Here is a 12,971-nt window from a genome sequence, read left to right on the forward strand (position 1 = left end):
AGAGCCTCCGTGACACAGAGAAGAGCAGTCTCAGTTGAATGCCCAGTCTTGAAACCTGACTGATTAGGATCAAGAAGGTCATTCTGAGAGAGATAGCAGGAGAGCTGACCAAGGACGGCACGTTCAAGAGTTTTGGAGAGAAAAGAAAGAAGGGATACTGGTCTGTAGTTGTTGACATCGGAGGGATCGAGTGTAGGTTTTTTCAGAAGGGGTGCAACTCTCGCTCTCTTGAAGACGGAAGGGACGTAGCCAGCGGTCAAGGATGAGTTGATGAGCGAGGTGAGGAAGGGGAGAAGGTCTCCGGAAATGGTCTGGAGAAGAGAGGAGGGGATAGGGTCAAGTGGGCAGGTTGTTGGGCGGCCGGCCGTCACAAGACGCGAGATTTCATCTGGAGAGAGAGGGAAGAAAGAGGTCAAAGCACAGGGTAGGGCAGTGTGAGCAGGACCAACGGTGTCGTTTGACTTAGCAAACGAGGATCGGATATCGTCAACCTTCTTTTCAAAATGGTTGACGAAGTCATCCGCAGAGAGGGAGGAGGAGGAGGATTCAGGAGGGAGGAGAAGGTAGCAAAGAGCTTCCTAGGGTTAGAGGCAGATGCTTGGAATTTAGAGTGGTAGAAAGTGGCTTTAGCAGCAGAGACAGAAGAGGAGAATGTAGAGAGGAGGGAGTGAAAGGATGCCAGGTCCGCAGGGAGGCGAGTTTTCCTCCATTTCCGCTCGGCTGCCCGGAGCCCTGTTCTGTGAGCTCGTAGTGAGTCGTCGAGCCACGGAGCAGGAGGGGAGGACCGAGCCGGCCTGGAGGATAGGGAACAGAGAAAATCAAAGGATGCAGAAAGGGAGGAGAGGAGGGTTGAGGAGGCAGAATCAGGAGATAGGTTGGAGAAGGTTTGAGCAGAGGGAAGAGATGATAGGATGGAAGAGGAGAGAGTAGCGGGAGAGAGAGAGCGAAGGTTGGGACGGCGCAATACCATCCGAGTAGGGGCAGAGTGAGAAGTGTTGGATGAGAGCAAGAGGGAAAAGGATACGAGGTAGTGGTCGGAGATTTGGAGGGGAGTTGCAATGAGATTAGTGGAAGAACAGCATCTAGTAAAGATGAGGTCATGCGTATTGCCTGCCTTGTGAGTAGGTATTCCTCTTGTCCAGATGGGTTAGGGCAGTGTGATTGCGATAGCGTCGTCTTTGGACCTATTGGGGCGGTAAGCAAATTGGAGTGGGTCTAGGGTGTCAGGTAGGCTGGCGGTGATATGGTCCTTGACTAGTCTCTCAAAGCACTTCATATCTCTCTGGTCACCCCCAAAGCCAATTCCTCCTTTGGCCGTCTCTCCTTCCAGTTCTCTGCTGCCAATGACTGGAACGAACTACAAAAATCTCTGAAACTGGAAACACTTATCTCCCTCACTAGCTTTAAGCACCAGCTGTCAGAGGAGCTCACAGATCACTGCACCTGTACATAGCCCATCTATAATTTAGCCCAAACAACTACCTCTTCCCCTACTGTATTTATTTATTTATTTTGCTCCTTTGTACCCCATTATTTCTATTTCTACTTTACACTTTCTTCCACTACAAATCTACCATTCCAGTGTTTTACTTGCTATATTGTATTTACTTTGCCACCATGGCCTTTTTTGCCTTTACCTCCCTTATCTCACCTCATTTGCTCACATTGTATATAGACTTATTTTTCTACTGTATTATTGACTGTATGTTTGTTTTACTCCATGTGTAACTGTGTTGTTGTATGTGTCGAACTGCTTTGCTATCTTGGCCAGGTTGCAGTTGTAAATGAGAACTTGTTCTCAACTTGCCTACCTGGTTAAATAAAGGTGAAATAAATACATTTTTTTTCAATTATGACGGAAGTGAGTGCTATGGGGCAATAGTCATTTAGCTCAGTTACCTTCGCTTTCTTGGGAACAAGAACAATGGTGGCCCTCTTGAAGCATGTGGGAACAGCAGACTGGGATAAGGATTGATTGAATATGTCCGTAAACACACCAGCCAGCTGGTCTGCGCATGCTCTGAGGACGCAGCTGGGGATGCCGTCTGGGCTGGCAGCCTTGCGAGGGTTAACACGTTTAAATGTTTTACTCACGTTGGCTGCAGTGAAGGAGAGCCCGCAGGTTTTGGTAGCGGGCCGTGTCAGTGGCACTGTGTTGTCCTCAAAGCGAGCAAACAAGTTGTTTAGTTTGTCTGGGAGCAAGACATCGTGGTCCGTGACGGGGCTGGTTTTCCTTTTGTAGTCCGTGATTGACTGTAGACCCTGCCACATACCTCTCGTGTCTGAGCCATTGAATTGCGACTCTAATTTGTCTCTATACTGACGCTTAGCTTGTTTGATTGCCTTGCGGAGGGAATAGCTACACTGTTTGTATTCGGTCATGTTTCCGATCACCTTGCCCTGATTAAAAGCAGTGGTTCGCGCTTTCATTTTTGCGCAAATGCTGCTATCAATCCACGGTTTCTGGTTCGGGGAATGTTTTAATAGACGCTGTGGGTACAACATCACCGATGCACTTGCTAATAAACTCGCTCACTGAATCAGCGTATTCATCAATGTTATTGTCCGACGCTATGCGGAACATATCCCAGTCCACGTGATCGAAGCAATCTTGAAGCGTGGAAACCGATTGTTCGGACCAGCATTGAACAGACCTGAGCTTCCTGTTTTAGTTTCTGTCTATAGGCTGGGAGCAACAAAAAGGGATGGTGCCAGCAACTGCATTCAGCATAAGTAGCAGGGGTGCCGTTGGGGTGAGAAACACTCCAGATTGGAGAGAGAAAGAGTATTGGTAAGATAAAGAGAAGAAAGCGGTACACTGCCAGATGGTGCCCTATCACTCAGCTAGGCATGTACAGTGCCTTCGAAAAGTATTCAGACCCCTTGACTTTTTCCACATTTTGTTACATTACAGCTTTATTCTAAAATTGATTAAATTGTTATTTTTCCTCATCAATCTACACACAATACCCCATAATGACAAAGCAAAAACAGGTTAAGACATTTTAGCAAACATATTTTTATAAGTATTCAGACCCTTTACTCAGTACTTTGTTGAAGCACCTTTGGCAGCGATTACAGCCTCGAGTCTTCTTGGATATGACACTACAAGCTTTGCACACCTGTATTTGGGGAGTTTCTCCCATTCTTCTCTGCAGATCCTCTCAAGCTCTGTCAGGTTGGATGGGAAGTGTTGCTGCACAGCTATTTTCAGGTCTCTCCAGAGATGTTAGATCGGGTTCAAGTCTGGACTCTGGCTGGGCCACTCAAGGACATTCAGAGACTTGTACCGAAGCCACTTGTCTAGGCTGTGTGCTTAGGGTTGTTGTCCTGTTGGTAGGTAAACCTTCACCCCAGTCTGAGGTCCTGAGTGCTCTGGAGCAGGTTTTCATTAAGGATCTCTCTGTACTTTGCTCTGTCCATCTTTGCCTCGATCCTGACTAGTCTCCAAGTCCCTGCTGCTGAATAACATCCCCACGGCATGATGCTGCCATCACTATGCTTCACCGTAGGGATGGTGCCAGGTTTCCTCCAGACGTGATGCTTGGCATTCAGGCCAAAGAGTTCAATCTTGGTTTCATCAGATGAGAGAATCTTGTTTCTCATGGTCTGAGAGTCTTTAGGTGCCTTTTGGTAAACTCCAAGTGGGCTGTCATGTGCATATTACTGTCCACTCTACAATAAAGGCCTCATTGGCGGAGTGCTGCAGAGATGGTTGTCCTTCTGGAAGGTTCTTCCATCTCCACAGAGGAACTCTAGAGCACTGTTAGAGTGACCATCGGGTTCTTGGTCACCTCCCTGACTAAGGCCCTTCTCCCCCGATTCCTCAGTTTAGCCTGGCGGAAAGCTCTAGGAAGTCTTGGTGGTTCCAAACTTCTTCCATTTAAGAATGATGGAGGCCACTGTGTTCTTGGGGACCTTCAATGCTGCTGGAATGTTTTGATACCCTTCCCCAGATCTGTGCTTCTACGGACAATTCCTTCGACCTCATAGTTTGTTTTTTGCTCTGACATGCACTGTCAACTGTGGGACCTTATATAGACAAGCGTGTGCCTTTCCAAATAATGTCCAATCAATTGAATTTACCACAGGTGGACTCCAATGAAGTTGTAGAAACATCAAACAAGGATGATCAATGGAAACAGGATGCACCTGAGCTCAATTTTGAGTCAAAGGGTCTGAATACTTATGTAAATAAGGTATCTGTTTTTTAGTTGTAATAAATGTGCAAAAATATCTAAAAACCTGTTTTCGGGTTTGTCATTATGGGGTATTGTGTGTAGGTTGCTTAGGATTTTTTAATAAGGCTGTAACGTAACAAAATGTGGAAAAAGTCAAGGGGTCTGAATATATGTACTGTATGTGACTCGTAATGGGTAAGGATTGCCTGACTAAATGGGCAAACCTCCTGTCTCTGTCTCTCACTCCTCCTTCACCCTATCCATCCATGTATGCCACTGTGATTTCCAGCCAAACACCTGAAAGGGCTTCTGTGAACCGATCAATATTGTCATTACTGCCACAGCACAGCCCATTCTTAATTCTATTTAGTGATGAAGCAAAGATTTAGGTATTGATCACAAAAAGTTGTGAAGTGCCACCTACTTTCCCCAAGTCTATTGTGCATAGGCACAGGAACTCTATGCATGGCTCTGCTCAAAATAGGTGACTAGTAACATATAGTAACATAGAATTTCATATTTAAACATATTAATAATTTCATAGGACCTCTGGGAGTCGTAATCTATTCAACGTCAATAATCTGTCTGAGGGAAAAATGAATGCTGCCTCGGTAAGTCATTAGAAGGTAGTCAACCTATGTTTTTCACTTGCTGCTTTGGGAGATGTGAAATATTGATAAGCTGCCTCTGGATCGCTGTCAGCATGAAAGATAACAACCACATCATTCATTATACACTACCTGTAACTGTATTTCACCAACACTAAAAACATCCTATAGGAAGCAAACTATGCTTTAGCCTGTAATATGTGTTTTCAATAATAACATCTGTACACCTTATTTTGTATGTGAGACTGAGAGAGAATGCGTGTGTGTGTGTGCCTCTGTACGTGCGTGCATGTGCCTGCGTGCATGTATGCCTGTGTGAAGGGGATTCCTCAGCAGCAGGGCAGCCCCAGCAAGTCTCTCTCAGACTGTGAAAGACCCCTCTATCTCTCTCTGCCTCACTACACAGCCGCAGCAGTGAGCAACACCACCTGCCAGGGACCATTCACTAAAGCCTGTGACAGTGGTTAACTGAACAGGACATGTGTAGCCTGAAGTGACTCTGATCGCAGCAAAAATAAAAACATTACGCCTGAATACATTCAGGAAGTCAGCAGCATACTGTTCTACACCCTCAGGCTGCTGCCAGGGACCCAGAAGCTGTGAACGAATGTGTGGGCTGTTGGTTTGTGTGTGTGTGTGTGTGTGTGTATGTGTTTGTGGAACTGAATAGACATACATGTTACAGAAGCAACATGGTGTGCGTCTATCATGGAACTGTCATCAGAATAGCCTACTCCTACTACTGCTAGTACTACCACAACTACTATATTTTACTAACACAACAGAAAAACAAGGCTTCTCATTATTTCATGCAACCTACTGTAGTGTTTCTTTTTATGAAAAATAATGACACCCAAACTGTTTGGGGTCCAACTACAGTCACTTATGGATGTTTCTGCAGTATTTACCAAGATGTTCTAATAAACCTCAACCTAGGCCTATGCCTATGTAAAATCCACATATATTGTAACCAAGGCTGGCATAGGCTATTATATTGTGTGTACAGATCTTGACAGGCAGCATAGAACATTGCAGAGCTGTCCTCTGAAACATGTATTCATTCTCATCATTCCCCTCTGTCCCCTCCACTGTACGCCCAAGCGTCAGGCAAAGGACAACCCCTTTCCTCTTGACAACATTGGAGGTTTACATTTCAACGCCGCTCATTGGCTACATTCTACGAGCCATACCATTCCAATCGAAAAGAGGGTTTCAGGAAACTATGCGATTGCGACACATTACATTCTTTATCAAATGCATGAAAAATATCGTAATCAAAGCATACTATATTTACAGTTTCTAGTTTTCTCACTATTAACAGCAGACATTTGACTACAATTTGGATTGAAAGACGGGCTACTTACTACTCTCTCACCTGCCGTCCCTGGCTCGAGGTACTGCTCAAAATGTCTGTCGAGAAACAGTTAGGAAGATCGGCCGTTCTGCAAGAATTGAATATGTCGCAATTTACAAATTAACGAAGAAGCCTCCAAAACAACTGGGGATACAGGTGAGATGTCTTAAAATACCTCGACAATTTCGTCAAAGCCTAACCCAATGGGCTTGCTGTATTGTATTACGGAGGTAATTTCAGCCAATAGGAATGTAACGATAGCAGGCTTAGGCCTTTCCATAACATTGTATATCATAAATAACCAGTGTACTATCCGTTTATTTAGGTGTGCGAAATATCTGCGAATGTGTGCTTTCAACTCCTTTGCAAACACGACAGCCGTGTATTTACAGTCATATCAGCACACGTCATATAGGTCAGTCGTCCATGGCACTTTCAGGATCAGACAAAATAAGAAAACAGATTAGCTTTATGCCATTCGTAGTTGCAATTGGAAAATCTATATGATACCAATCATGTAACTTGGTCGTTTTATGCACTGTATACTGATACTACATTTACCTGTGCAGGTGCCATAGCCCTATAAATGACGCCGCGCTTCATTTATAGGGCTACAGGTGCCATAAATATCAAATTGTATTGGTCACATACATATGGTTAGCAGATGTTATTGCGAGTGTAATGAAATGCTTATTTGCACTGATGACTGCCTGGCCTATATAGACAAATACCCCGTGCAATAGTTTAATAGGCTCGATTGAATTATTTCTAGTAAAAGAAAACAGAAACGTTCACTAAGTTGTTTTGTAGAAGAGAATTGGAAGCTCACCTGTAGCAAGGCTTTTCTCACGGGATTATTTCACTTCCACTCATGTGCAATTAGCTTGGGGAAGAGGTTACTTCTCTGAAGTACTTTGAAGGTACTGCCATTTGTTAGCGCAATGTTAACTTATTATGATACATGTTATTGTTAAACATGCCCCCCCCCCCTTAAAACATTGCATGTCCTATTTCATGATGACAAAGGAAAAGAACAGCATGCAGTCAGATGAAGGACAAATGGCAGTAGGCCTAAATATCTGGAGCAACACTGAATATGCACTGCACTGTCAGTGTTTCTGAGGACACACCAAGGGAGAGCTATGGTGTGATTCACTGAGGTGGATTTATGATGGCAGGGGGGAACTTTCCGCTAATGGGAAAGACATCTCAAATCTTAGCCCTGGACAGAGTGATGAAAATGTCTCCTTACATGTTTGTATTGTGTTCCAGGGTGATTTCCTTACCAAATCTATGGCGTTTGTTTTGCTTTCCCTCAAGCAGCATGTGAACAAATATACCTACTTCTACCTCTATCAAATGGGCCACAATCCTACTAATAGCTTGCCTGACAACTCAAACTGAATTCTTCTGCTGCACTATCATTCACTAGCTAGCATACTTCAGTCTGAGACTGCCATAATTGAAGTCGTTTGTGGTGACATCAAAATGAGGGGTGTTGTACAAAACAAAGTGATTGGTTAGAGATTGTCCAATCAGAATATCAAAGCCAATGACACATTTTTAAACGCCGCTTTACCCACGTGTGTTCTGGCTCTGGCCCAACCCATCGGTTTCTGCGACTAATCAGACAGTCTATAATGGGATGTAGTCAGGGTTGTAATCAGATCCAGACTCATTACGGAGAAGAAACTAACATCTGTGGGCGTGGCATAGCGTTTGGGTAGCCAGGCAAACAAATAGCATGCATGTGTTGCTAATGATAAAGTATTCTTAATTATGCTTAATGCATTTCTTTCCTGTAACACTGAAAATAAATTCCCTCAGTTTTTAGTAAGAAGGTCAGATACAGTGTTATCCAGTGGAACTCTGATCTAGTGTAAACACACTGTTTGAAAGATGTGGGGCGTTTACTTTGTTATGTTAGGGGCTACAGTGTGGTTTCACATGTGGCGTGAGGGGGAAATGGGGAGAGAGAGTTAAGGAGGAATGGCTGTTTATTTAACATTTCCGGTCAATCATAACCAAGTCAATATTGCTCGTATGATGTAAGAGAGAATGGAGAGAGATTGCTTTACTGAAATTGAACTAGTGCTCAACTCTGCTGTTTGACTCTCAACTATATCACATCCCAAATATCAAGAAAGAAAGGAAACTCTCATTTTAGTTACAAAACAAAACATTTTGCAAGTGTTTGGACTAATGAGTACAACCCTGAACTAGAGCGCAACTCTACTCCTCTTAAATGCAGTCAGTACATTTTAAATGAAAGAACAAGAAAGTATGTTAGACGCGTGCCAAGTCTGGAGAATAGTTAGTTCTGGAGAATAGTTAGGTTGTACAGGAAGAGTATCATTTCATGGTATGAACTGAGAGCTGCTATGCAAGGTGAGACTACATGCCAAAATATACACATACACAGTACATTCTGTATTTTGTGTGTAATGCATTCTCAATTATATGGTCATTGATGGTGTAATCTTGCTGTCAAAATGGTTATGCCCCAGTATGATTCTTAGCTAAATTTACACAATGAAAAATCCAGTATTACCATTTTGCTCAAATGTGATCGCCTATGTAATGAATCACTAGGCGTGGTTGGTTGGATGGCAATGATGAGGAACAATGAGAGGTTCAATACACAGAGGCACGTCTTAAACCAGGCAAGGCTGGCATATTTATTCAAATAAAAGGGTTCCCAAAAAGGGTGATCAAAACACTCCAACACACAGAGGATGCATTTAATTTAGTCTGGAACTTAATTTAGAAGATGGAAGGTAATTGCGCCGGAGGGGATCGCTGCCGTTTTACGGGCTCCTAATCAACTGTGCTACTTGGTTTGTTTTTTCGCATTGTTTGTAACTCCATTTTGTACATAATATTGCTGCTACTGTCTCTTATGACCGAAAAGAGCTTCTAGACATCAGAACAACTCAAACTGGACAACGATTCCGACGCGAGTCCGACGCGAAGGATATACTGCTTTGTCGAGACAAGGCCAAAATCCCCGTCATCCGCGTGAAGAAAATAAAAAGGGGGAGGAGGGTGGGATGCCTTGTAAGAATTTGCCGACGACTAGGTAAACCACCACTACCCTCCGTATTATTGGTCAATGTGCAATCATTGGAAAACAAACTGGACGATCTACGATTAAGACTATCCTACCAACGGGACATTCAAAAACGGTAATATCTTATGTTTCACCGAGACGTGGCTGAATGACGACGCGGATAATATAGAGCTGGTTGGCTTCTCCGTGCATCGGCAGGACAGAGCAGCTACGTCTGGTAAGACGAGGGGCGGGGGTGTGTGTTTTTGTCAATAACTGCTGGTGCGCAATGTCTGATATTAAAGAAGTGTCAAGGTATTGCTCGCCTGAGGTAGAATACCTCATGATAAGCTGTAGACCACACTATCTACCAAGAGAGTTTTCATCTATATTATTAGTAGCCATCTATTTACCACCACATACCGATGCTGGCACTAAGACCGCACGCAAAGAGCTGTATAAGGCCATAAGCAAACAAGAAAATGCTCATCCAGAAACGGCGCTCCGAGTGACTGGGGACTTTAATGCAGACAAACTTAAATCCGTTTAACCTAATTTCTACCAGCATGTCACATATGCAACCAGAGGAAAAAACTCTAGACCACCTTTACTCCACACACAGGGACGCATACAAAGCTCTCCCTCGCCCTCCATTTGGCAAATCTGACCATTTTATCCTCCTGATTCCTGCTTTCAAGCAAAAACTAATTCAGGAAGTACCAGTGACTCTCTCAATACAGAAGTGGTCCGATGACGCGGATGCTACGCTACAGAACTGTTTTGCTAGCACAGACTTGAACATGTTCTGGGATTCATCTAATGGCATTGAGGAGTATACCACCTTAGTCACCGGCTTCATCAATAAGTGCATCGACGACGTTGTCCCCACAGTGACCGTATGTACATATTAGAGGACGGCCGATTATGATATTTCAAAACCGATTATTGGATGACCCCCAAAAAAGCCGATACCGATTAATCAGCCAATTTTAAAAGAACAAAAAAAATATATATATATATTTTTTATTTGTAATAATGACAATTACAACAATACTGAATGAACACTTATTTTAACTTAATATAATACATCAAAATCTATTTAGCCTCAAATAAATAATGAAACATGTTCAATTTCGTTTAAATAATGCAAAACAAAGTGTTGGAGAAGAAAGTAAAAGTGCAATATGTGCCATGTAAGAAAGATAACGTTTAAGTTCCTTGCTCAGAACATGAGAACATATGAAAGCTGGTGGTTCCTTTTAACATGAGTCTTCAATATTCCCAGGTAAGAAGTTTTAGGTTGTAGTTATTATAGGACTATTTCTCTCTATACGATTTGTATTTCATATACCTTTGACTATTGGATGTTCTTATAGGCACTTTAGTATTGCCAGTGTAACAGTATAGCTTCCGTCCCTCTCCTCGCTCCTACCTGGGCTCGAACCAGGAACACATCGACAACAGCCTCCCTCGAAGCAGCGTTACCCATGCAGAGCAAGGGAAACAACTACTCCAAGTCTCAGAGCGAGTGACGTTTGAAACGCTATTAGCGCGCACCCGCTAACTAGCTAGCCATTTCACATTGGTTACACCAGCCTAATCTTGGGAGTTGACAGGCTTGAAGTCATAAACAGCGCAATGCTTGAAGAATTGCGAGGAGCTGCTGGCAAAACGCAGTAAAGTGCTGTTTTGAATGAATGGTTACGAGCCTGCTGGTGCCTACCATCGCTCAGTCAGACTGCTCTATCAAATCATAGACTTAATTATAACATAATAACACACAGAAACACGAGCCTTAGTCATTAATATGGTCGAATCCGGAAACTATCACGTTTATTGTTTCAGTGAAATACGGAACCGTTCTGTATTTTATCTAACGGGTGGCATCCATAAGTCTAAATATTCCTGTTACATTGCACAACCTTCAATGTTATGTCATAATTCCGTAAAATTCATGCAAATTAGTTCGCAACGAGCCAGGCGGCCCAAACTGTTGCATATACCCTGACTCTGCGTGCAATGAACGGAAGAGAAGTGACACAATTTCACCTGGTTAATATTGCCTGCTAACCTGGATTTCTTTTGGCTAAATATGCAGGTTTAAAAAATATATACTTCTGTGTATTGATTTTAAGAAAGGCATTGATGTTTATGGTTAGATACAGTCGTGCAACGATTGTGCTTTTTTCGCAAATGCGCTTTTGTTAAGCCACGGGCCAGATGGATTACCAGGACGTGTACTCAAAGCATGTGTGGACCAACAGGCAAGTGTCTTCACTGACATTTTCAACCTCTCCCTGACCGAGTCTGTAATACCTACATGTTTCAAGCAGACAACCATATTCCCTGTGCCCAAGAAAGCGAAGGTAACCTGCCTAAATGATTACTGCCCCATAGGGGTGGGCGACATGAACAAAAAATCATATCACAATATTTACCACTGTCCGGACGATGATATAATATCACATACTGTACATAAAAAAAAAAAAAACATTTTATAAGCCCTTCAAAGTTAATAAATGACAAAATATTTTACTGCTGTGGAAAACCTGTGCAAACATGAAACAAAGGTATATGAGTTAAATAAATATGCAGTAAAAAATAAATACACACATATTTATAGTACTCAGGATGTAAAGAAAATTAAATATATATATTTTTTACTTTTTCATGTAAGTATTTTTTTCAGCATAACACCAATCATTATGAATTATGAACTTCTTCAACATTAACCAACAGTCTGTATGTTTTTCAGTTTAACATGTAACAATTCACTGCCTCCTTCTTCACATGTTCCGTACCAGGAACACCAGCCTATTGACAGTTTCTGGCTTCAAAGTTGCGCTGTGGCATGTGACCACATTGCCCCCAGTGCTAAATGCTCTCTCAGAGGGCGAACTTGTGGCAGGTATGCGTAAGTATATTTCTTTGCCAGGCAACTCACTTGTGGGAAGTTAGAGGCGTGAGCTCACCACCACTCCAAAGGATCAGCCTCACTGTCTGCTGCCATCATCGGAGTGTAGCTGTCCATCTCTTGCTCAATGACCTGTCTCTGGGTTCTTAAGCCAGGTGCACTACTGGTTTTCTTGAAGAGGCTCCCAAGGCTCTTCTTGGACTTCTTTGCTGATTGTGGAGCAGTGGCAGCTGCTTTCTCTTTCTCTCACTCTGGTCCTCTTCAAGAGAGAAGTTTCCCACGGCTGTTTTCCCTTCCAGGAGGGCTTCTGTCTGAGGCAGCGCTCACCTTCACCTCCACCAGCTTCTCAGTGGTCATGTAGGTGGTCTTGAACCTTGGGTCCAGAAAGGTAGCCATGGTGAGCAGCTCATCTGTCTCAGGGTTGGTGTATTTGTCATTCAGGTAATTGAAGACCCTCATCTTAATCTCTCGGGTCAGTTTGGCTTCGCCCTCATTTGATTTCAGAACCTCCATCTTGAACAAATGGAGGACCAGCTTCAGACAGGAGAGACATACGTGAGTTTGTCCTGACAGGGCATCTGTGAAATCCTGGAGGGGCTTAAGTGCTGCCGTGATAGATTCAAAGACCTCAATGTCTTGCCAGGATGGTGCATGGTGCCGTGTTTTTTTTGTCTGCTTCCAGGACTTCTGTGATGGCCTTTTCCTGCTCCAGGACTCTTTCCATCATCTGCAGACGAGATCCTCACCTTGACGGGGATTCTGTGATGAGCAGGCTTAGTTTATCCTGTGCACTTGTCAAGGCCTTCTGCTTCTTCCAACTATAGGAAAATGTGCTGACCACCTTCTTGCACATTCCTGTGGCCCG

The 12,971-nt window shown here is 43.4% G+C and overlaps 1 protein-coding gene across 2 annotated transcripts in view; it reads left to right on the top strand.

The window, feature by feature from the left end:
- Window positions 1–6,014: 6,014 nt before the first annotated feature.
- Window positions 6,015–12,971, top strand: part of LOC106590042 (zinc finger protein 438) — a 109,444-nt gene continuing 102,487 nt past the window's right edge. The window contains exon 1 of one of the 2 annotated variants that reach the window (XM_014180542.3): window positions 6,015–6,299. The gene's annotated coding sequence lies outside the window, so the exon portion shown is untranslated. The remainder of the gene's footprint in view (window positions 6,300–12,971) is intronic. The other variant, XM_014180541.3, reaches the window with a different exon arrangement.

The sequence above is a fragment of the Salmo salar genome, chromosome 29 (assembly GCF_965601325.2).
Source record: "Salmo salar chromosome 29, fSalSal1, whole genome shotgun sequence".
Classification (NCBI taxonomy): domain Eukaryota; kingdom Metazoa; phylum Chordata; class Actinopteri; order Salmoniformes; family Salmonidae; genus Salmo; species Salmo salar.